We start from the raw sequence: 22,219 nt of genomic DNA on the forward strand, positions 1-22,219 counted from the left end.
GAGGTCGGTTGCACTCAGCTCAGCAGAGGCAGAATACATGGCTGCAAGTTAGGCAGCATGTGAGGCCATCTGGATGCGGAAAATCCTAGTTGGTTTCTTTGATCAGAGGATGGATCCAACTGTGATCTATTGTGATAATCAGAGTTGTATCAAACTCTCTGAGAATCTAGTATTTCATGATAGGTCTAAGCACATCAACATCCGGTATCATCATCTCAGGGATTGTGTAGTGAGGAGGATCATGTTGCTGCAATATTTTTTGACAAAGGAGCAAGATGTTGACATTTTGACAAAAGCATTGTCAAAGTGTAAATTCGAGTTCCACAGAGACAGGATCGGGGTGGCAGATAATCCCTTTCTTGTTGAGAGGTAGTGTTGAAATATGGAAAAAAGAATATTTCAATTTAATTTTTCCTTGAATTAAATTGTGAATTAAAATCGAATTTAGTCTTAACAACTACTTGGAAATAATTAATTAATTTATTTTAAATTAATTAGTTGGAGAAATTCAAGTTAGAATTCTTTCTGAAGTCATGCAAGAGTTATCCCTTAAATTAAGGAGATATGATTGAGTTATATTTGAGTTGTAATTAGTTAACTCAGTTTTCTGAGTTATGTCTAGTTAAATTAGTTTCAAGCTGTTTGAGGAACTAATAGTGAGTTAACATGTAGTTGATGCATTAGTGCACTCAACTAGTGCTACTCCAGTTAAATGAAGATTCCCTCATCAGAAACTCATGCATGTCTATTCTGAGAGAGACACAGTTGAGATTAATGTTCAAGGACAGTGTAGTATCAGTTGAATGTGTTTTCTAATGGAGAAAACTCATGCATGCAGTCAAGGATTCATCCTTGAGGATTACGCAGTTTTGAAGGCTTGATCATCCACTTGGTAATAGGAAATCATCCAAAAGGAACAGAACAAGGAAATAGGAGCTTGGAGGGAAGAAAGGAAGGTTGGAGAGAAGCCAAGATTACCTGTGAGCATATGTGAGGATTTTACTGAGAGTTGGCTAGCTGTGAGAGCTAAGGCTTTGTATAATTCCTATGTATTTCCACCATGTATGATAATACAGACAGTGGGGTTTTGAGCTGAGGCTTTCCCCAAAGTATTTTCATGTGTATTGTGCCATTGATTCTTCTTCTTCTGGTTATATTGTTCAGCTTGATCTTTAAGCTTCCGTAAATTGATAGTAGAAGTAGGTTATAGTATTCTGCTTTGATTTATAGTGCATTATTGGGTTAACCTACCATCAGATTTTCTACATGGTATGAGAGCTAGATTTGTAGGAAATTTCTATAAGCATATCCAAAACTAGCTCTCATCTTGTGCTTCATAGAAGTAATTAATGAGACTTTAAAAGGGTGCCAAAAATTCGAGGTGGAAGTGGAACACCCTCCATCAGAGTTGGGAAATCTCGAGGGATCAAGAGACTTTGATAGAGGACCTCTAATCGAGGACATTACTATTGAGCTCCAAAATATTAAGCTCCTAGAGTTTTTTGGACTTTGCGCTAGCGAACGGGCAAAAGCCCGTTTAGAAGGAATGAGAAGGTGCTTCACACTAAGAGATTATACTTCCAATTCAAAAGTTAAAACATCAATATTCCAACTCAGAGATAGTGCTCTAAATTTGTGGGATAACTTAAAGTGTCAACTACACCTCACTCCAGACACAGCTACCTGGGAGTTATTTGAGGAGGGATTCAGGAAAAAGTAACTACCAACATATTATGAAGAACAACATGTAGGAGCCTTCCACGCTTTGGTACAAGGAAACCACATGGTAGAGGAATATGAGATTAGATTCATGGAATTGGTCAAGTATGTCTCCTATATCGATATTGATCAGTGCCAAGCAGATCGTTTCATTTATGGATTGAACCCTAATATTATGGAAATGGTGTTGATGTTGAAACCATTCTCAGTTGGAGAAGTTGTTGAACATGCTCGTTATGTTGAAAAGAACTTAGACTTAAAAGGTGAAAACAAAACCATTTTTCCACCACAACCAAGGTTTATGGGGAAGGCCCCTTGTACCTTCTCCAAGGGAGGAAGTTTAATGCCACCGCCATATGGAAACATGGTTGTACTCAGAGCACCGACAATGGGGATTTCAATGGTTACCAGTGCAACTTCACCCGCAACTTCAAGGACTCGTGCAAATCAAGGTTATACGCGAGGATCCACAAGTAGGGGTAGGGGTCCCAGGGGAAGGAACTCTTTCCAAAAACTTCACAACATTCTTTTCAGAGTCTACCTTGCATCACTTGTTTGGGATGTGGGGGACCTCATTACCAGCGTGACTATCCTGAGTTACAAACTAGTAACAATCGTAGAGAAGGAAAAACACTTATGGGGGGAGCAAGCAACCACCATCGAATCTATGCAACAATTGATAACCAACAAGTCGAACACCAATCTGTCATGGTAGAAACCTCGGGTATGATAAACAATGTAAAAGTTAAAATTTTATTTGATTTTAGTGCTACAAATAGTTTCATTTCACCAGTTGCATTAGAAAAATGTGGGTTGACATCCTATGAGCACGATGACTTTAAACAAGTTGAAATGGCTTCTGGGATAAAACAAGCAGTAGGACCTAGTGTTGACCAATTTCAAGTGAACCTCGAGGTGTGTATAACTAAATTGAAGGCATACATCACAACATTGGGGACGTACGATGTAATCATCAGAATGGATTGGCTAGAAGCTCATCAAGCATTGGTAGATTGTTTTAAAAAGAAGGTGATTTGTTTAGACAATGAAGGTAGATCAATTGCGATTTGTGGTATCAAGGATTCATCTCCACGATGAAGGTAAAATGTTGTCTCCAACAAGGTTGTAAACTATATGTGGCCAAGGTTGTAAGTGACCAGAAAGGACCCTCCCTAGATCGTGGGAGGGCAGTGATGGACACACTCCCCTAGATGTGTGATGATGATTTCCAGTTTTCTGTTGGGGAAGTTAGGTCGATATAGTCAACGCTTCCACCATATTTCTTTTATCAGTGGTTAGATCAGTAGAGTCAATGCCATAGTTTATTGTAACAGAATATGGATAGGGTGGGAGTGGAAGTAGGTTAGGAAGGATAGGAGGATATAGGTTAGTTGGAGACTCTTGATGGGAAGTGGTATCATTGCTTAAATTACTCAATTTGACTACTATATCTCTCTCTATTTTGTTATGCATTATTGTCAAACTTCTTTCAAACTCCTCGTGTATTTTCATTCCAACTTTGAGACGAAGTTTTTTAAAAGAGAGGTGTATGTAATTCCCTACTTGATCCTATCATGCTAATTTTGATTAGTGTTTAATTAACCTGAAAATATTGACTTATAATTATTAAGTAATATTGGTATATACCTACACTTGTGAAACTGTAATTTTATTTTACTGATATGACTTTTATTATTGTTATTATTCAATTCCCAATGTGTCTTCTCAAATTTACTTTTGGATAGGATATGGTCTCCTCTAATTTATTTCTAAATTAATTATCCATATTTCATGGTGTCTTCTCAAATATACTTTTGGATAAGATATGGTCTTCTCTAATTTATTTCTAAATTAAATATTCATATTCTATTCCCAAATTGTCTTCTCAAATCTACTTTTGGAGAAGATATGGTCTTCTCAAATTTATTCTAAATTAAATATCCATATTTTATTCCCAAAGTGTCTTCTCAAATCTATTTTAGATAAGATATGGTAAAGAAAGTCAAGGATATTAAAATAAAAGGATGAGGGGGTAGTCATGACATTAATGATAGGTGGTTGAGGTGGATGGGAGGAAGATACATAAAAGGGAAGGAGGATGGGAGGAGAGGGGTGGATCCTTGGTCTTCGTTTTGGTATTGGAGGATTTTATTTTGGGGAGGAATGTGGAAAAAGAGAAGAGAGAGAATGGAGAGAAATAAAAGAACTCAAACTTAGATATATTGGAGAGTGTTGGTTTTAACTTGGACATACTACAGTTGGTTGGACTAGGGCTCAGAAGGTTAGGAAACCTATGGAGGTTCCCTAGGCTAGGAATTCATCCCTAGTTGGCTAGGAGGTAAATTCAGTCGAGTAGCCAAGAGGAGCATCCCAACAGAGTCAGAAGCACCCAACCAAGCTACTAGAACATGTATTATTCCATTTGTCAATTGCTTATATAAATTGTTGAAATGAAACTTCTTACTCGTTTAATATGTTGTAAAGAAATTTTACTTTTATATTATCATCAGATAAATGTTGAGTTATAAATAGGTTATTTCCCTTCTTATTGCGTTTAAAGTAAATCAATTTAGTTTTAGTTAGAAGACCCTAGGTTGGATCCTAACAATGACCATCACATTCAGTAATGTAAGCAAAGGCTTGAGAGCTCTCGAAGTTTCTTCTCCTCCATCCCTTTTGTGTGGGATGTATTTTGTGGGTCAGAGTGTACAAAACAATAGTTAAATATACCTATCATGTGTGTATTGGAATAGCATATACAACTATAAAATCCCCCCTTCTAGGAACTCTAGGTGAAAAGATAGAGAGATTACCCTTTATTTGCAACCCGTGTTCAAGATTTATGCTTTAGAGTGGTCCATTGTATCTACTTTACAACCTCTAGAGTAGAGGGTTGGGGGGAAAACCCTAGCCACCATGGCCCTTTGGTTTCCTTTTATCAATGCGGTCGAGGCTTTCTTCTTTTGATGCATAGGCGATGTCTTTATTTCGGGGCTTCCTGTGGTGTTCAAGGTTTGTTGTGGTCTCCTACCTACTTGCTCTGTTGCGATTTTATTCTAGTTGGGGTTTTTGACAGTGTCCTGGTCCAAGCTTCCCTGTTGCTGAGGGTTATGCAGTGCTACTATTTTCTGTTGCTTCTCTTGCCCTTCCAATCTAACGTTCATGCCACTTGTCTAAGAGGTTGTCGCGACCTTCCTACTGGGCTTTGATTCCCTCTATATTTGTTGTTTTGTCCCCCTATTTTGGATTGTTTTCTTTGGGCTTTCCTCGGCAGCCTATACCAAGGTTCCAGGTTTTGTCTGCAGGCTTATGTGCCTAGTCATCTATGTGCATGTGATGAGGCCTGTTAGAGCATCTCCAAACATTTCTTGCCGAACATAGTATCTTTTGGTGTTATTCTTGCCACTTGGAGTATCTTCCGACATTGCTAGGGTTCCTTTCTTTGTTGGTGACATAGTTGGCGCTGGTTCGTGGGTTTCCTTTGGCGGGTGTGTGGTTTGGGTTAGACTTCCTCAGTTTTTCAGGGTTTGTTGACACCTTGTTTTTTGTCTAGTTGCTGCTTGTTGGTACGATTGTTGTTCACTAGTGTGATGGTTTGTCGTGGATTGTTATTGGGCCTTTCGACCTTATTACTTTTATTACTCAATGATTTTTCCCTTTGTTGATGCAACCATGGCGAACTCCAATTCTTGCTACAGGGTTGTTGTTTGTTCTGGGGCTTTGAGTGTTGTGCTTTTCTCAGGGTTTCGGCCCTGGAATCTACGACCCTTTTGTGGTTTGATGACTCGCACAGTAATGTTTGGCTGCCCATAGTTGGGTTATATCTAGTGTTTCCTACGAGGTTCTTTGGTGGGCTTGCTTGCTTTGTTTATTCTTATTCACAGTTATGCAAACAATTTTCATTTTAATGAAAATTTTTGGGTTATATATATATATATATATATATATAGATGAAGAGTGGTTCATTGTATTTATAAGATGAATAATTATAGCATTGGAGACATGTTCACTATGAAATATGCATACACAATATTTTGGATAATGCCATCTACATGTATTGTGATTTATACCAGCATAGATCCATCTTAACCACGGATCTAACATGAGCCGAGAGGGATCAAATTTCTTAAGTACAAACTTATTTTAGAGTGCAAAAAAATGTGTAATTTTTTATTATTTAAATTGTATTTTTGAATGCTATAGAAATTACATAACATGTGCATTGAAAATTTTTATCAACTCACACTAAACTGGTTTTTTTGTTATTGATATATATTTTAAGTATACATCAATATTAATTCATTTTAAAATATTTTATTCATAACCCACATTGGATCTTTTATTCTATACAATATTAAATATTTTCTTTTAACATTTTTTTATATATATAGATATATATGAAATTGATATCACTTTAAAAATCTTACTCACATGTTCTTTTTTTACATCTAATTACTTTACATTAAATTATATTAGCTCATATGGACAATTAATTAAATATGCATAACATATTTTTTTTCCTTAGAGTCGACATTGTTTTTCTATTTAGAGAATATTTTATTTTTATTTTAAGACGGAAGGACATACTTACACATCACCTTCACACTAGGTTGTAGAATGAGCCTCTAGGCTCAATGAGTCTCTTTTCTCAAAAATGTCTTTGACAATTATGCCAAGGGTTTGAGAAATAATGATAAGGCATATTACATGATATATCTTTATAAGGAGGAAATATGTGATTTATGTCTTCAAAGTATGTAGGGGAAGCATTATGATTAATATTTCTCTAAAAATAGAAGCCATATCAAGAAAGAGGGAGTATAAATTTATATAAAATAATACAAAGAAGTAGATATATATGTCTCACCCAATTATTTTACAACCTTAGGCCACTTGCTATAAATAGCTAACTATTACCTAATCAAATCATACAACTTTGGTCTATATGCCAATTCTCAAACCATCGCATTATCTAACATTTTACATTATATTACATTTTCATATATACAAGTGAACCATAACGTAAGAATTAGTTTAGTGTATTTGATATAATTAGAATACAATATAATAATTTTGTGATATTACAAATAGAAATTAAAATTGCTACTACAAATGCACATTTTCACATCTATGCCACCCATCACCTATTCTGTGCCACCCATCCCCTTAAGAGGTGATGTTGTGCATCATATTGACTAATATAAGGGTTTTGTTATTAAATTTATTATTGTTATTGAGTCTCCTAGTTTTTAGATATTTTTGACTTAGTGTTAATATAATAGTGGTATTTGTTGTATCACCAGCATAGATTTATCTTAATTGCGAATTTAACATAAGTAGAGAGGGATCAAATTTCTTCAAGTGCAAATCTCTTTAGAGTGCAAAATACAATGTATAATTTTTTGTTGTTTAAATTTTATTTATAAATGCTATATAGAGTATATATAGGACCAAATAACATTTTAGCCATAAAAATTTATTTCAACATAGATGTTCAAATAGTTTATTTAAATCTTATGTTGAAATATTTTTGAAAAATACAAGGTTTAAACATTTTAATCACATTTTCTTTACTTCTAATTACTTCAAAACATATTCAATTTTTTTTATTATAGCGGATATTATTTAAACTTTTATGTACATGTGTCAATTCTACTGATGAGCGGCGGACAAACTTACACATTACAAGGTTTAAACATTTTACTCACATTTTTTTTTACTTCTAATTACTTCACAACATATTCAATTTTTATTATTATAGCGGATATTATTTAAACTTTTATGGACATGCGTCAACTCTACGGATGGGCCGACGGAAAAACTTACACATGCCCTCATATTGGGTTGTAGAATGAGCCTCTCGACTTAATAATTCCTCACAAAAATTTAATATCTAGTATAGCAAAGTTATATCATGGATGATACAAGGAAGGTGATGCACTATTGTTGTTGGTTGGACTGTAAAATAAGCCTCTCCGCTCAATAATTCCTCACAAAAATTTAAGATCTAGTATAGCAAAGCTATATTATAAATGATACAAGAAAGGTGATGCACTATTGTTTTCGGTAGAGCTCTTAACACTGCCAGCAAACTCTGCTTTCCAAAACTCCTTCGTCAACTTGTGGTTACATGAAATTAATGTTCCCATAATTATGAATAGAAAACATTTTTGTTTGGATCCTTGGATCCTTCTCTTTGTGTTCATACTTACAAAAAATTATAGTTTGAAACAAAATTATCTTCCCACAAATTCAACACTCAAATATACTTTGTTTTTATCTATGTTTATACTTGTACTCATTTAATCTCAAATCCTTTACTTCATCAAAAGAAAGGATTAGCTTTTTGTTACTAATCCCAAAATCCATATCTTTAAGAGTCCTATGTTCATATCATAAATGCTATAGAAATCACATAGTGACTACCAAAACATCAAAATGCTATCGGAATCGGTCTTCCACCACATCTGATGAAATCACATAGTGACTACCAAAACATCAAAGTGCTATTGGAATCAGTCTTCCACCACATCTGATTTTCCTCAGAATTTCATTAAGGTTATCTCTCAGCCACACTTTACAAGAGTACACTTGCTCTAGGATCTCATTCCAATTGATATCCTAAGTCTCCATCCAGGCTTGAATATGTTCTCACTAACTGAAATGTATATGTTGGCATGTATAAAAAACCCCAATCTCTAACACACAAAATTTCATAGGGTAATTACAGTATATGGGTGTACTTTGCCTTGGCCTCTTGTATTCTTACTACTCGCTCTTTCTGCATCCTTTGCCTTTTCTGTCAGGCCTCCACTGACCAGATTATCTCAATCACTTTTTATTAAAATATCAACCATTACAACAGACAAGATGGGGCTTCCTTCCAACCGATCACTAATTTAATTACACATTTTCTCATGTCTAAAAATACATGGAAATTTATCCCCTTTACAATTTGCAACATCACCAAAAGTGTTATTCATCAAAATTCCTCTAACAAACTAGATTCCTTATAAAACTAAGACACTTCAAAAATTCATTATTTCTAATTTATACAATATTACTTAAAAATATATGCTCCCCTTTAGAAAATTCGGTGACCCCCTTAAGCTAAAGTTACAATGTTAATTTTGGGAACATTATACCCGTGCATCAAAAAGAGACCCATCTTGATTTGTAATGTAAGATATTTCTAATTTATACAATTTTACTTGAAAAAATCTGCTCCACTTTAGAAAATTCAGTGACCCCCTTAAGCCAAAGTTACAATCTTAATTTTGGGAACATTATACCCATGCATAAAAAAGAGACACATCTTGCTTTGTAAGGTAAGAAACAAAATAATAGTAGAGGTCTCGAAAAAAACAAGAGCTACATAGTAGCTAGTACCTGCCGCTTTGCTTAAATATAGCTTAATTAAATTAAAAAATAATAAAGACAAAGACATAAAGATTTATCTATGTAAAATTTTGTTATTATTAATATAAAATCTTGCACTCATTTACAAAAGAAAAAAATAAAGACATAAATATATATGTGTGTGTATGTGTGTGTAGCAAGTACATAAAATTTCATCACAAAAATAAAACAACCAATAAAATATTGTATTGTTTAAAGGCGTCACCAAGATCAAGAAATACGATTAACTAATGTTATTTGCATTAACATATATGCACTTTAATATATATGTGTGTGTGTTTTGTTTTTTTATTAATATATATAATTTTTTATAATTAAAATTATTAAAATATGTTTTAATATAATTAAATTGAAAATATAGAAAAAATAAAATAAAATTCATGAAAATGGAAATAATAGAAAAAGAAAAAAAATAAAAATCATAAAGTTAAATAAAAATGAAATAAAACATAAAACATAAAATTAGTCACTAATAGAAATGGAAGTTACTATACAATCCATAATAAGACCTCAACAAATCACCTTACAAATAAACAAAAAAATAGTAAAAGTTGAATTCCTAATGTTAAACTATGGACAAACGACATAAATTTTTGGTCAAAGGCAAACTAATAGGCAGTCAAAGCAAAACTGAATGCGTAAGCAGGTATAATAACAACTTTTATGAGTAATAACGACTAAATTTCTACAATACTTTTACAAAAATTCCACCTATTAATGGGATTTGGGCAACAGAATAGTGGTTGGACACAAGTGCCTTTGCCACTGCATGGGAGATTACTACATGCGAGGGATAGTCATCAGTGTGAAAAGCTTTAACCATTGTTAGAGTTAAGGAAGGGACCTACAAATAATAATAAAATAATGATTAATTGAAATCTGCAATTTAACAATAATCAAAATAAATAAATAAACATTACAAAGATTGTCGACTTCAACTTCACAAGTTGTCATTTTCCAAATCTATAATATTTGAATGTCCGCAATAATGACAGTAGGTCTTTAAGATTTGAAATAGAATGAAGAATGAGATGTGTATATATAAGACAATGGAGAAAATTACACTCAAATTTTGTTTAAATTTTATTAATTTCTTATTTTTAGAATTGTTTTTTACTAATTTAATTAAAGTCATTGAAATGGAAGTTTTATTGTATAATTGTTGTTTCAAAAAGATGAAGGGAAAAAAATAAAGTCAAATTAAAAATTAACAAAAAAAAAAACTTCGATTAAGGAATTGATATTGAAAATAGAGAAAAAAAAAGGCAAAGAAAAAGACAAAAAAAAAATTACAAAATATTGTTTCTTCTTTCATAAAGTATGGAGAAAAAGTTATAATTGAGGGAAATGGTAATAATAGAAAAGGGGAGAATATATATATATATAAACTAATAGAAAAAAAAAATCATTTTAAATTGAAAATATTGTGAAAAAAATTATAATTCATGAAAATAGAAATAATAGAAAAAAGAACATGAAAAAATCATAAAGTTAAATAAAATGGAAATAAAACTTAAAACAAAATATTAGTAACTAATAGAAATGGAAGTTACTAAACAACCCATAATAAGACCTCAACCAATCACATTACAAATAAATAAATTTAAATAATAATAAAAAATAACAAATGGATAAGTGCCATAAATTTTTGGTCAAAGACAAACTAATACCAAGTCAAAGACAAATTATACCATGCCTACAGCGTATATAATAACAAATACACATTAGTATAACTTAGTTTAATACCTTCTAGTCCGAAGTGGTTGAAGAGGCTTTGCGTTATGTATGGATCCCAAACCTACCACTTTTATTGTTAGAAATAGATATGAAAAAAGGTTATAACATGTCACATGGGATTTTCTAATAATTGTATTTAAAATAAAAAGTAAGTTTTTTAACCAAATATTTTATTGATTTTTAATGATTATGAGCAAATGACATGACCACTATTTCCAATAATTTTTTTTTTCAATTTTTAAAATATAAGTTTTTATTAGATTTTTTAATGATTATATTTAAATTAAATGAGTAGTAAATATTGAAAGATATCAATCTATTATAATCATCTATATGTTACTAAATTTTTAAAAATCATTAAAAAAAATAAAACTTGATTATTATGTAATTGCATAGCAGTGACATCTATGAACCATGGTTTTGTATTAGTTTTGTACATATAAAAAATTTGCAAAAAATCCATGGAGTTTCTACAGTAGACATTAGGTTTTTATTTTTCCAAGACAATGTTCTGAGTGCAGCCGCCACATCAAAGCTACAAAATTTGATGCAACGACGAGCTCTGCATCCTTCGTATGGTTTGTCTTTTTTTTAAGTTATTTTCTTATGTCCTTCGTATCGTCCTTTTTCTAAGTTAAGTCCTTCGTATCATCTGAATGGATGCGGCCTCTTTCTTTTGGTTGTTACGTCTTTCTCTTCACACGAGCCAAAGCCAGTGTGTGTACGCATCGTGGTAGAAGATCGGCTGACTCATGAACTGAGTGAGATGAAAACTAAAACAGATTAGAGATCAAGGGGTAGTATGGGGATGCATTTGATCCAAGAATCCTTAAAAGTTGTGTGATCATTTCTTTGCAAACAACTAGCATGATTCCCTAGAGTTTTTTGGTTAGAGATTAATTAGTGGAGCAATGAAATGCACAAAATATTGTGGAAACACAAATACAAAAGCACATAAAACAAGAGAGACACAGATATACGTGGTTCACCCAATTTGGGCTACATCCATGGAGAAACAACCAGTCCTTATTTTTATATTATCCAACAAAATGAAGAGATACGACTTACAACAGATCCGTTGTAGTTTCATCTTTGCTCTCACACAACGTCCTCTCTCTCTCTCGCTCAAAATAATAATACATAGTCGCAATACAATTCCCTCATATAAACTGAGGGTTGACTTCTAGGGAAAAAACCCCTAAATTAACATAACTTCTACTGTCAGATCATCCATCTAATGAACAACCCATATTGACTACGAAATTACAATATTTTACAAAGAAATTTTTCATCTATTTTTAGCTTCAAGGGCACTGCCCTCGAACCCCCACTAGGGGGCTCATAAAAGTCATCGTCGCCCCCCCTTGGACTCCCCTGATGACATTTAAGCGAGTGGCATTGTTTCCCCGTTAGGAACATGAATCTAACACGGCTAAAACAAATAACCTCTGAACAATCAAGAAGATAGTCAGGCTCCACACCCAACATTCTCTCCTCGTTTATAGAAAATCGAGGAAGTAGAAGTTTAACAAATATGCAACCCCACCCCGCCATCTAGTGGGAAGAAGGAATCTGAGGGCTAGTTTCTCTTCCTCGATCAGCTTTTGAGGGGTTGGATATGTTTAGTGAGAATATATTGGATGCGGTTTCAATGTGCATGCCCCTTGCAAATGAATGGATTCAAACATGGTTCTAAGAGTGTATTTACACCCCATGGGAAATGGTGGGATTCTGCATCAACCTCTCTTCGGTTATGTTCTAGATTGTGGCCCATGTGCCTCAATTTGTGAGCAATTTCTCCAAGTGGATCATTGATGCTTTCTCGCATTGGTTCCTTGTTCAATGCCTTGCAGTAAGTATGTATTTCTTCACCGTGTAAGTCTTTTGCTTTTTCTGAATCCCTGCTTTGTACTTGTCATGGATTTCCATTACTCTTTGTCTCCAATGATGGTTATGTGCTTACATCATTATCACATTAAGTCTCTATGTGAGATATTTATGTGATAAATTTGTTGATGCAGGAGGTAGTTGTCTACCCTTAGCAGCAGCAGGGTTTCATATCTTGATTGTCTCCTTGTTGCTAAGATAGTGAAGGTGAGGAGATTTCTGTACTTCCAAAGTATATTAAGGTTCTTGTTACCGGAAATAACAGGACGAAATATGTTCTCTTTAGACTTTGTGGCGTTGTCAAGAAGGCCGTTGGGCTTTGGGGACGGTAATTCTCTCATTTCTTGCTTAATTCTCTAAAGGAAGATGAAATTATGATGCTTCTCCTAGCATAGCTTACTAGGAAGCTCTTTATTTTCCTAATAGCTAACTAAGAAATGTGAAATTAGTGTTTTCTCTTTCAATGTGAAAATTATTTAATCTCATGTGCTGAGGTCTATATTTTTCTTGACGCCGGAGTTTAAGCGTTTTTTTTGGTGGTTTTTTTATATATTTTTCTTGATATTTAACAAAGGAAACCAAAACTTTGGATATTTCTAGTATGTTTATGCAACGTTTAGACATTTTCTTGTTCCCCAGAAAAACCTACTATTAATACATTACTTTATAAGGGAATATCCATGTCTTTCTTTTTCATATTTTATAAGGGTAGGTTTGAATTTGTAACCTCAAACCCAATTTGTATGTTTATGCGGATTTAAATTTATTTTTCTTGATCTTAGTAATATTTATTTATTTATTGTAAGTAAATATTCACCTTCCTTTTCCAATCTTTTGAAAAGATGGGTTTGAATTTGCAACTCTGAAATTAATTAATTTTTTTACGCATTTGGGATCTTCGTGGAGTGAATGGTGAAAATTTGAGATTTATATTGTATTCAACGAAAAAATTTGTGATCTTCATTCAATAATGTTTATGAAGTGTTGAAACATTTTCTTGAACTTGTAAAAGTGGCCTATTATATGTCTTTTTAATGGAAATTTGCTTTAGCGAGTCTTTTGAGAGTTGATAGGTAAGGGTTTGAATTCTTTTGAAATTCGCGTGTTGAAGTAGCTTTTATGGAATATTTAAATGTTTTCATGTGTCTTTGCAAGTAAATGGACACTTTTAAGTGACTAGTTTGAATTTAATTTAAATTTAATTTATGAGCTTCTCACATTAGCATTCAACTCACATGGACATTTTTGCTTAGTGTTATCTATCAATAAGTGTTAAATTTTGCATATATAGTTTAGTGTCCAGTGAAAAGGTCGTAACCTGCATGTGCACACAACAAATTATGCTGCAAAATTGTGTCTCGTTGCTTGCCTTGGGTAAGAATAGTGGGTGCTTAGTGTTTTAATTTTTTGTTATAAATGACAATCTCAATTCCAGCTGAATGTTGGATAATTATTTGCTCAAGTAATATCTATCAAAATATTCTAAAGGTAAAAAGTATGCACAGTTTGAGTCTACCAAGTTACTTATGAATACAAATTCTGCTCAGTTTTTTGATTCCAGAGTTTTTTTTTTCTCTTTTAATGTCACAAACTACTTAGTCTCTGATATGTCTGTTGGAACTAGTTATGGGAAGGTGTTTGAAATCTTATGTTCGAGGAGCATTGCATCAATTTTCATCGCATTGTGATCAAATTTGTTTCCTTGATTTTCCTAGTTTTATTATTGTATAAAAATACTTTATTACATTTAACCCCAAAAAATCATGGACAATATGTCAAACAGTGAAGGGCTACATTTTAATAAAATTCTTCCTATTATTCCTCTCAGGAACTCATAGATGGTATACAATTGAAGCTACAGAGAAATGCTCTAAGTGTTATAGAAGCACCGACTAGCCATGTGGATGCACCAACTAGACATGAGGATGTCGATAGAAACAACTATGGAAATTTTATTTCTAGTAGCTTAGAATTACGTGAATCAAAATTCCTTTACTGTTCAATTGTTAAATCTCATAAAATTATTGAGATAATTTCGTGGAAAGTATAATGAGTTGATCCAGGTCGATATTGGTGGTTACCCGCCTGTTCCACCTAGTCCCTCCAGTCAGTTTCATATGTTTCCTTGTTCATTTCAACATTTACTATTTTTAGCAATTTTTCGGGTCTTGGACTTCCAGAGAAGGTACCCAATCCCACAGATTGATGACTTTCTGGACCAGCTCAAGGGGCCCAAATATTTGAGCAAGATTGACTTAAATTCAGGTTATCACTAAGTGCCTATCTAACCCTCTGATGTGTGGAAGACTGCTTTCAAATCTAAGGAGGGCCTTTTCGAATGGTTGGTCATGCCATTCGGATTAACGAACGCCCCTGCAACCTTCATGATACTGATGAACGACATCTTGTGACCTTTCACCAATGCATTCATGGTGGTGTATTTAGATGACATATTGATCTTCAACTAGAGTTGGGTAGAGAACCTCCACCATATTCAATAGGTCCTTCAAACCCTGTGCCAACACAAGCTATGTGCTAACTTGGAGAAATGCACCTTTGGCCTGACCTAGGTTCAATATCTGGAGTATATCATTGATGAGAAAGGTGTACATGTGGACCCATCTAAGATACAAGTCATTCGGGATTGGCCAACCCCAACCACTCTAACAGAGGTCTGTAGCTTTTTGGGTCTTGCCAATTTCTACCGTAGGTTCGTGTTGGGGTTCTCTCATATCACTTGGTGTTTAAGTCAAGTCACCAAGGTCGGAGCGAAAGCAAAGTTTTTTTGGTCGGAAACCCAACAATAAGCATTCTCTGAGTTGAAGAATCACCTTTATTATGCACTAGTGCTCACATTACCATACCTACAACAACCATTTGAGATTGAGACAGATGCCTCTGACTATGTTATTGGTGCGGTTCTTACTCAGCTTGGGCATCCGAAAGTACCCCACTTATGACAAAGAAATGTATTCCATTGTGTAGGTATGTCGTCAATGGAAGCATTACATTCTGGGGAAGGAAACGGTCATCCACACAGACCACCGACCTCTACAGTTCATACAGACATAAGGGAAGTTGCAAAATGATCGCCATCAGAAATGATCCACCTATTTGCAACATTTCCATTTGAACATTAATTATAAGAAGTGCAGCACCAATAATGTTGTTGATTGCCTTAACCGACCACCGGTCATGGTGCTAACCACTGTGCTCAACTCCTGTGGGCACGAGACATCGAGGTGGCCGCATCTTTACAAGAGCGATCCAGAATTTAGTAGCATATGCCAGACACTCCTGGAAGGGAAGCAAGTTCCAAATTTTCACCTTCAGGATGCACTGTTATGCCACATGGGACACATCTGTGTTCCTTCAAGTGAGCATGCCAAGATAATTTGGGAGGTGCACTACAGTCAGGTTGTTGGACATTTCGGAGTAGAGAAAAAAGTGGCGGTATTGCAAAAGTATTTTTATTGGCTGAAACTTCGTTAGGATGTTGGGAAGTACATTAGATCCTGCATCACCTACGTCATTTCCAAACCAACCATAAAGAAGCAAGGCATGTACACTCCTCTACCTACTCCTCGCCGACCTTGGGAATCTGTCTCCTTGGATTACATGTCAGACCTTCCTTCTACTAAGCATGGCAACTATTTCATTTTTGTGGTCGTCGACAAATTCTCTAAGATGGCCATCATGGTGGCTTGCAAGAAGAGTATCACAACAGAGGTCACTGCTAAGCTCTTCTTTGAGCGAGTATGGGTACACTTTGGGATCCCACAGTACATTGTCTCAGGTCGGGATAGCAGATTCTTGAGTGCATTTGGTTCAAGTCTCTAAACGATGCTGGATACAAAACTTACTAAGTCCACGACTTTCCATACCAAAACTGAGGTTGTCAACGGGATGATCTACACATTCTGTGCATGTACCACTCGAAGCATCCACACACATGGGATGAAAGTCTCCCCTATGTCCAACAGAGCTCTCCACAGTTCAACAAGCCATAGCCCCTTTCAGGTAGGGCTGAGATGTCATCCATTATGCCCCATTGATGTGGCCATACCATTTGTAGTCACTTAGGTAGATTCGGCTCCGTTCAGTTTGAAGTTGAAAGGGATAACAACTTCATTGAGCGCATCCAACACATCCCCTAGTAGATCCATGATATATTAGACAGAGCCAATGTTAAGTACAAGTAGCGCCATCATCAACATCAAGTGTCGTACAAGTTCCAGGTGGGCGACAAAATTTGGCTACATTTGTTGAAGGAGCGCCTTGCTTGACCCCACCACAAGCTTCACCCTCTCTGATATGGGCCATACACCATCACCAAGTCCGTTGGTGATAATGCCTTCAAGCTCAGTGTCCCATCGTTCCTTGGTTTGCACCCAATGTTCAATGTATATTGTCTTTGGCCATACTTTCCACCATTATTGGACACATCTGACATTGCAGAACATCTCACACCAACAGAGCTCAACCCGGACTACATGGAACAGGCCACAACTGATCATATCATGGACACACAAATTAAGAACACTCGCTAATAGAGGATAAAACTATATCGAGTTGTCAAAGCAGACCAACTCCTTCACCAGGGCAAGTGGTTCACTGGGGACCAAGTTCAACAAAAATTTCCTCACCTCATGGAGGCTCTGCACGCAATGGGGACCATTTATTCCTAGGGGAGAGGAACAATCTAGGTGGATATTGGTGTCCACTCGCTTATTCCACCTAGACCCCCCAGTTGGTTTCATCTATTTCCTTGTCATTTCAGCATTTACTATTTTTAGCAGTTTTTTGGGTTATGAATTTCTGGAGCAGTTTTGACCCCCTAAACGACGTTTTTTTGGGTCCGTGGCAAGCCCATAACCATAGGTAAGGGCTTGCAACAAAACCTATAGTACTCAAAAAGACCTTTCTAATAAGGTATCGTATGCGCCAAATAGAGATAATATGACCAAGTTACGATCCTGGGAAGTTGGCCGCCCAACTAACCCCAACAGGGCCCAGAAACTCTTGGAGTTACATCTCCTGGGGTTATGGTTTTGTTTGTTTAGGGTTTTCTCGTGTTTTCCAATAATAAATATGCCCTTGAGCCTCATTGTAACACATTTCAGAGGCATGTAGTTGCCACACTCTTCTCAGAGATAAGCTACCATTGCCCGAGCTATCTTATTTCCATCATGTTTGTAAGCATAGTTCAATATTTTTCTATTAATGAAATGAAGTGTTTTTCTGCTGCATCTCTTTGTTTATGATTATGTCTGTAAGTTGTTGCGTTTCTGTTTAAGTTCGGATCATGAATGATTTATATTTTTGTCACAATAGCTTCTGACGATTTTCCAAAGTTACATAAGTCCAAACAAAGGCCCCACAAGACAATGACATCTATGTCTAAATCAATTAGCAAAAATTGCAGTCCACAGGTTCAAGGGAACCTTTACATGGAATGTTGGTAAGCACATCGGAGTCTTAACAGTGTTAATTTCCTTTATTTATTTTGAACTTTTTCCTTTTAAAAATAGGCAATTTTGTCATTGTATCTGAAGTTTGGTCTTGAATTTTGCCCCTATATTTATATGTTTAGTCTAAATAAATCTGAAAGTTGTTTGAAGATGTAATTGATTTTCAAATCATGTAGAAGGTAGACTTGAGAAAATTGGAAACAATGGATTTTGTGAGATATTGGAAGCACTTTAATCTTGTGAGTTGCCACAACTATTTGATGATAATGGGAATTGAGTGGTCTTTGGAATCTTAGCCATAATTCTGAAAATTTTGTCTATGCTAAAAACAACTTATGTTTTGTAAATCCACTTTGCATAATGGTTTGGGATTCATAGATATCTGAAGACTGAAATTCACGCTTGTGAAATAGGTAGATGCAATTCCCAACCCTTCAAAGGAATAGTTAATTGAAATTGTTCAAAGACATATCATGGCACAAGTACCTATGCAAATCTTATTGTTTGCGGTTACAGTGGTGTTTCCATATAAGCCATCATGATGTATTTCTTCTTGTTTCTTATTCTACCATTTCATATTGCATTCAGTGCTTTATTTTATAGCACCACTTTTTAGAGCACAGTTGAGTTGATAATCCAGATTGTATTTAGAAACAAGGTGTGGGATTCTTACATAGATTAATTTTAGACTTAGGCATCCTATGTTCATGCTAAGTGATTTCTATTTTCATCATGTTCATTATGTACTTTGTTTCAACTGAAAAGGTGCTCCTATTTTTTTTGTGTTTTGTAAGGTTTCTAGGGCAGAATTAGTAGCTTTGTTATACGAAATGTTCTATGCATGAGATGATGCTAGAATAATTGGAAACTACTCATTGAAACAATGTAGAATATTCTTGGGTCATTAAGGTTTTGCCATTGTTTCACAGTTTCTTTGATTTTTCACAATAGCTGAGAGCAGGATGTGGAAGGTTTCTAATTTGATTCATATTCCATTAGCCTTATGTTGTATGTTGTTTGTATCTAGTATTATATATCAATTAAATTTTGTTTTTATGAGTTATGACCCACATTGTTGGTTTACCCTACCCGTCAGATTTATTTGTAGCAAAAAAAGAAAACTCTGGCTCTTTCATTATCTTCGCTTCTGCCCCTTTGAGGTGTGCATATCTTTCTCGTAATGTGTTTAGTTTGATTACTGCCTTGCACCAAATTATGCTCAAGTTTAGCATACTTGATTTCCTTCTGAACGAGTCATTAGCTTTTTAGGTAGGTTGATAATCATGCTTGTTTGTTGCAATGTCGCTCTATCAACAAATTTTTTCATACGGTTGGAAATGCTGTGAATAGAAATCATTGATTTTAGGGTGTTACACATATGTGAGGAAGTTTGTGATTTGCATTAGCTTTTAGTTGATTTTATTGTTTATCTGGTGACATTGGCAAGTAATAACACAAATGACAAAGTGAAATTCATTGAATCTAATCAAATCTGCACTCTAGTTGGTTGCTTTTCTCTACAAAGCAATTGGATGAGTTGCAGGTAATAAGTGGATCTTTGCAGGCAGAAAAGCAACTCAAGATAGTTTGTAATTGAATCCTCACCTTGGAAAAGGAAAGATCTTGTAGAAATAAAATCTTGTATCTTATTTACTTGTTGTGGGAGCTTTATGTAACCTAATAGCTAGTAACTAAGGCTAACATTTATTGTCTTAATGTAGGTGGGCTACTTGTGAATTTGTTTGCTCTCCAACATTGCCTTAATGCTCACGTAGCTAGAACCTTAACCTTTTAAACATTTCATCAATACTTGTAAAGAAAAGAAAGCATTGGAACTGTTGACTATTGGAGGCAATCATTTTGATAGCTCAATGTACAAAGTTAGTGTGGTTGATTGTCGATACCAAAAATCTTTGATGGAGATGATTATGTTAAGAAAAATGCAACAAATGTCTTTTGAAGTTGTGTTTAGGGTGGAAATTAAAATACTAGAATAGATTGAGTGATTTGAGCTTGACTACTTTTATAGGTTGTGTATTGATGAATTTCAACTTTAGTTCGGGATAAAATTCATGATTGACAATGCATTTTTGTTGCTTTTATTGATATGCATGTTTCAAGACCAGGGAAAATTTTAAGGATGAAAAATTATTTTGAAGTTTAAAAACATTGGCGAATCTCACTAGTCTTTAATATGAAAACTATAAAATGTTTATTAATGTATTTGTAAAAATACTGAGATTTATAATGATTTTAATATGCTCTCTATATAATGTTGGCGATTTTTATGGTAAAATAATTTTATATTGCAAATTTTGGGCGAATCATTTTTATAAAAAATGGAAATTGACGAATCTTTTTTTAGAAAAATCATTGAAAATTAGCCCACCTGAGAATATTAGCTCCTAAAAATGTCCATGCTCAAAACGGCTCCGGAAGTTCAGTTCTTGAAAAACTGCCAAAAATAGTAAATTGTGCTACAATTAAGGAAACTGAAAAACTGAAAGAAACAATGGTGAGGGTCCAAGTAGAATAGGCGGGTGACCACCAATATGGACCTAGATTAGTGCTCTTTCTTTTCATTGTTTTGGATAACTAATATATAACTATCTCTGCATCCTACCATCTTGCTCTTGTCCTTTTTTCTTTTTATTGGTACCTTCAAGACTTCATCTTATTTTCACTGATACCTTTTCTTCTGTTTGTAGATACTGAATTTTTCAGGTTGCTACTTTTCATTCCATCAGGACAATTCTAAGATGTGTTGCACTAGAATGCCTAAGTTAACATGGAATGCCATATTAAATCATGATTTGATGCACTTTGACATAAGATTGTGTTGGGGTGTCTTAATATTCCTTGTTATTTGTTACTTATTATGATATCATGGTGTCCAATGGCTTCTTTTGTCTGTTACATTTCACTCCGGTTAGATATCGTTAGATATTTTTATTTACGAATCCAATTGTTTATGTTTAGTGAACACTTTTAGAAGGGCGACTGTAAATTGTTATGTAATTTTATTTTTTCCATTAATTGAGTGTTTACCATATCAACTCAACTTATTTTATAGATTAATTTAAACTTTACATATTGAAGAACCTTTTAATAATATAATTAATATTGTTTAATAAAATAGTGAATAAAACACCCTCCACACAGAATTAGATCTGGATGAATATAAAATCATAAAAAATCTATTGTACCTATACAAGTTATTATTAAAATATAATTACGCCGTAAGGCGTTTCCCTCTGAGATCAACTCCCCTCTCTGCCTACCTGTCATCTTGTAAGCCACAGGATTATATGTTAGCCGATTGCAACCATTTCAGCCGTTGATCGGGGTTGCCCAAACGGTTTGGGCGTTTCATCGAATAGTTTCATCTGGGCAGCAGGGTTTGTACCTCAGATCAAACGCTTGCCCTCGCAGATCAACGCTTGCCCTCACTCTGGATTTGGTTTCAGGCTCGCTGTTCTTGGCGGCCTTCGTATTTTTCCTCTGCGTATTTACTCCACTGGAAGATTCGTTAGCTGCATCGGGGGAGACAAGCATTGCTGCTGAGTTGGGGAAGGGACAAAGATGGAGATCCCCAGGACAGATAACGCTTTGACAGAGTGGTTGAATCAGGGGAGGCAGGCCTGCCCCTTGAAATCCGTCGATTACTATCCTTGCGCGAAGAAAACTTCTGAACACTCCAACCAGGTTAAGATGGCAGAACTGTAAGTCACTACATTGTTTGATTATATTTAATTTATTATATATAATCAAACAATGGGTTTTTTTGCTGCTTCAAATCTCGCTGAGCAGCCGCTGTGTAACGTAACCTGTTCTTACAGTCATGAGCTTGACCAGCAATGCCCTTAGCATGGTAGATGCTCTGGATACATACGGATAGAATATGGTCCTATGGAGGCCTCCAAAAACAGAGAGATCATCCAATTCCTCTAGTACTGCAGATTATTACCATCATTATAATCAAATTT

The 22,219-nt window shown here is 34.8% G+C and overlaps 1 pseudogene; it reads left to right on the forward strand.

The window, feature by feature from the left end:
• The first annotated feature begins 12,890 nt into the window (after window positions 1–12,890).
• On the forward strand, window positions 12,891–19,830 carry LOC149243810 (uncharacterized; annotated as a pseudogene).
• The last annotated feature ends 2,389 nt before the right edge of the window (window positions 19,831–22,219 follow it).

This window comes from Pinus tabuliformis, chromosome 8 (genome assembly GCF_031772625.1).
Source record: "Pinus tabuliformis cultivar Carrire ecotype Pingquan chromosome 8, CPIR1, whole genome shotgun sequence".
Classification (NCBI taxonomy): domain Eukaryota; kingdom Viridiplantae; phylum Streptophyta; class Pinopsida; order Pinales; family Pinaceae; genus Pinus; species Pinus tabuliformis.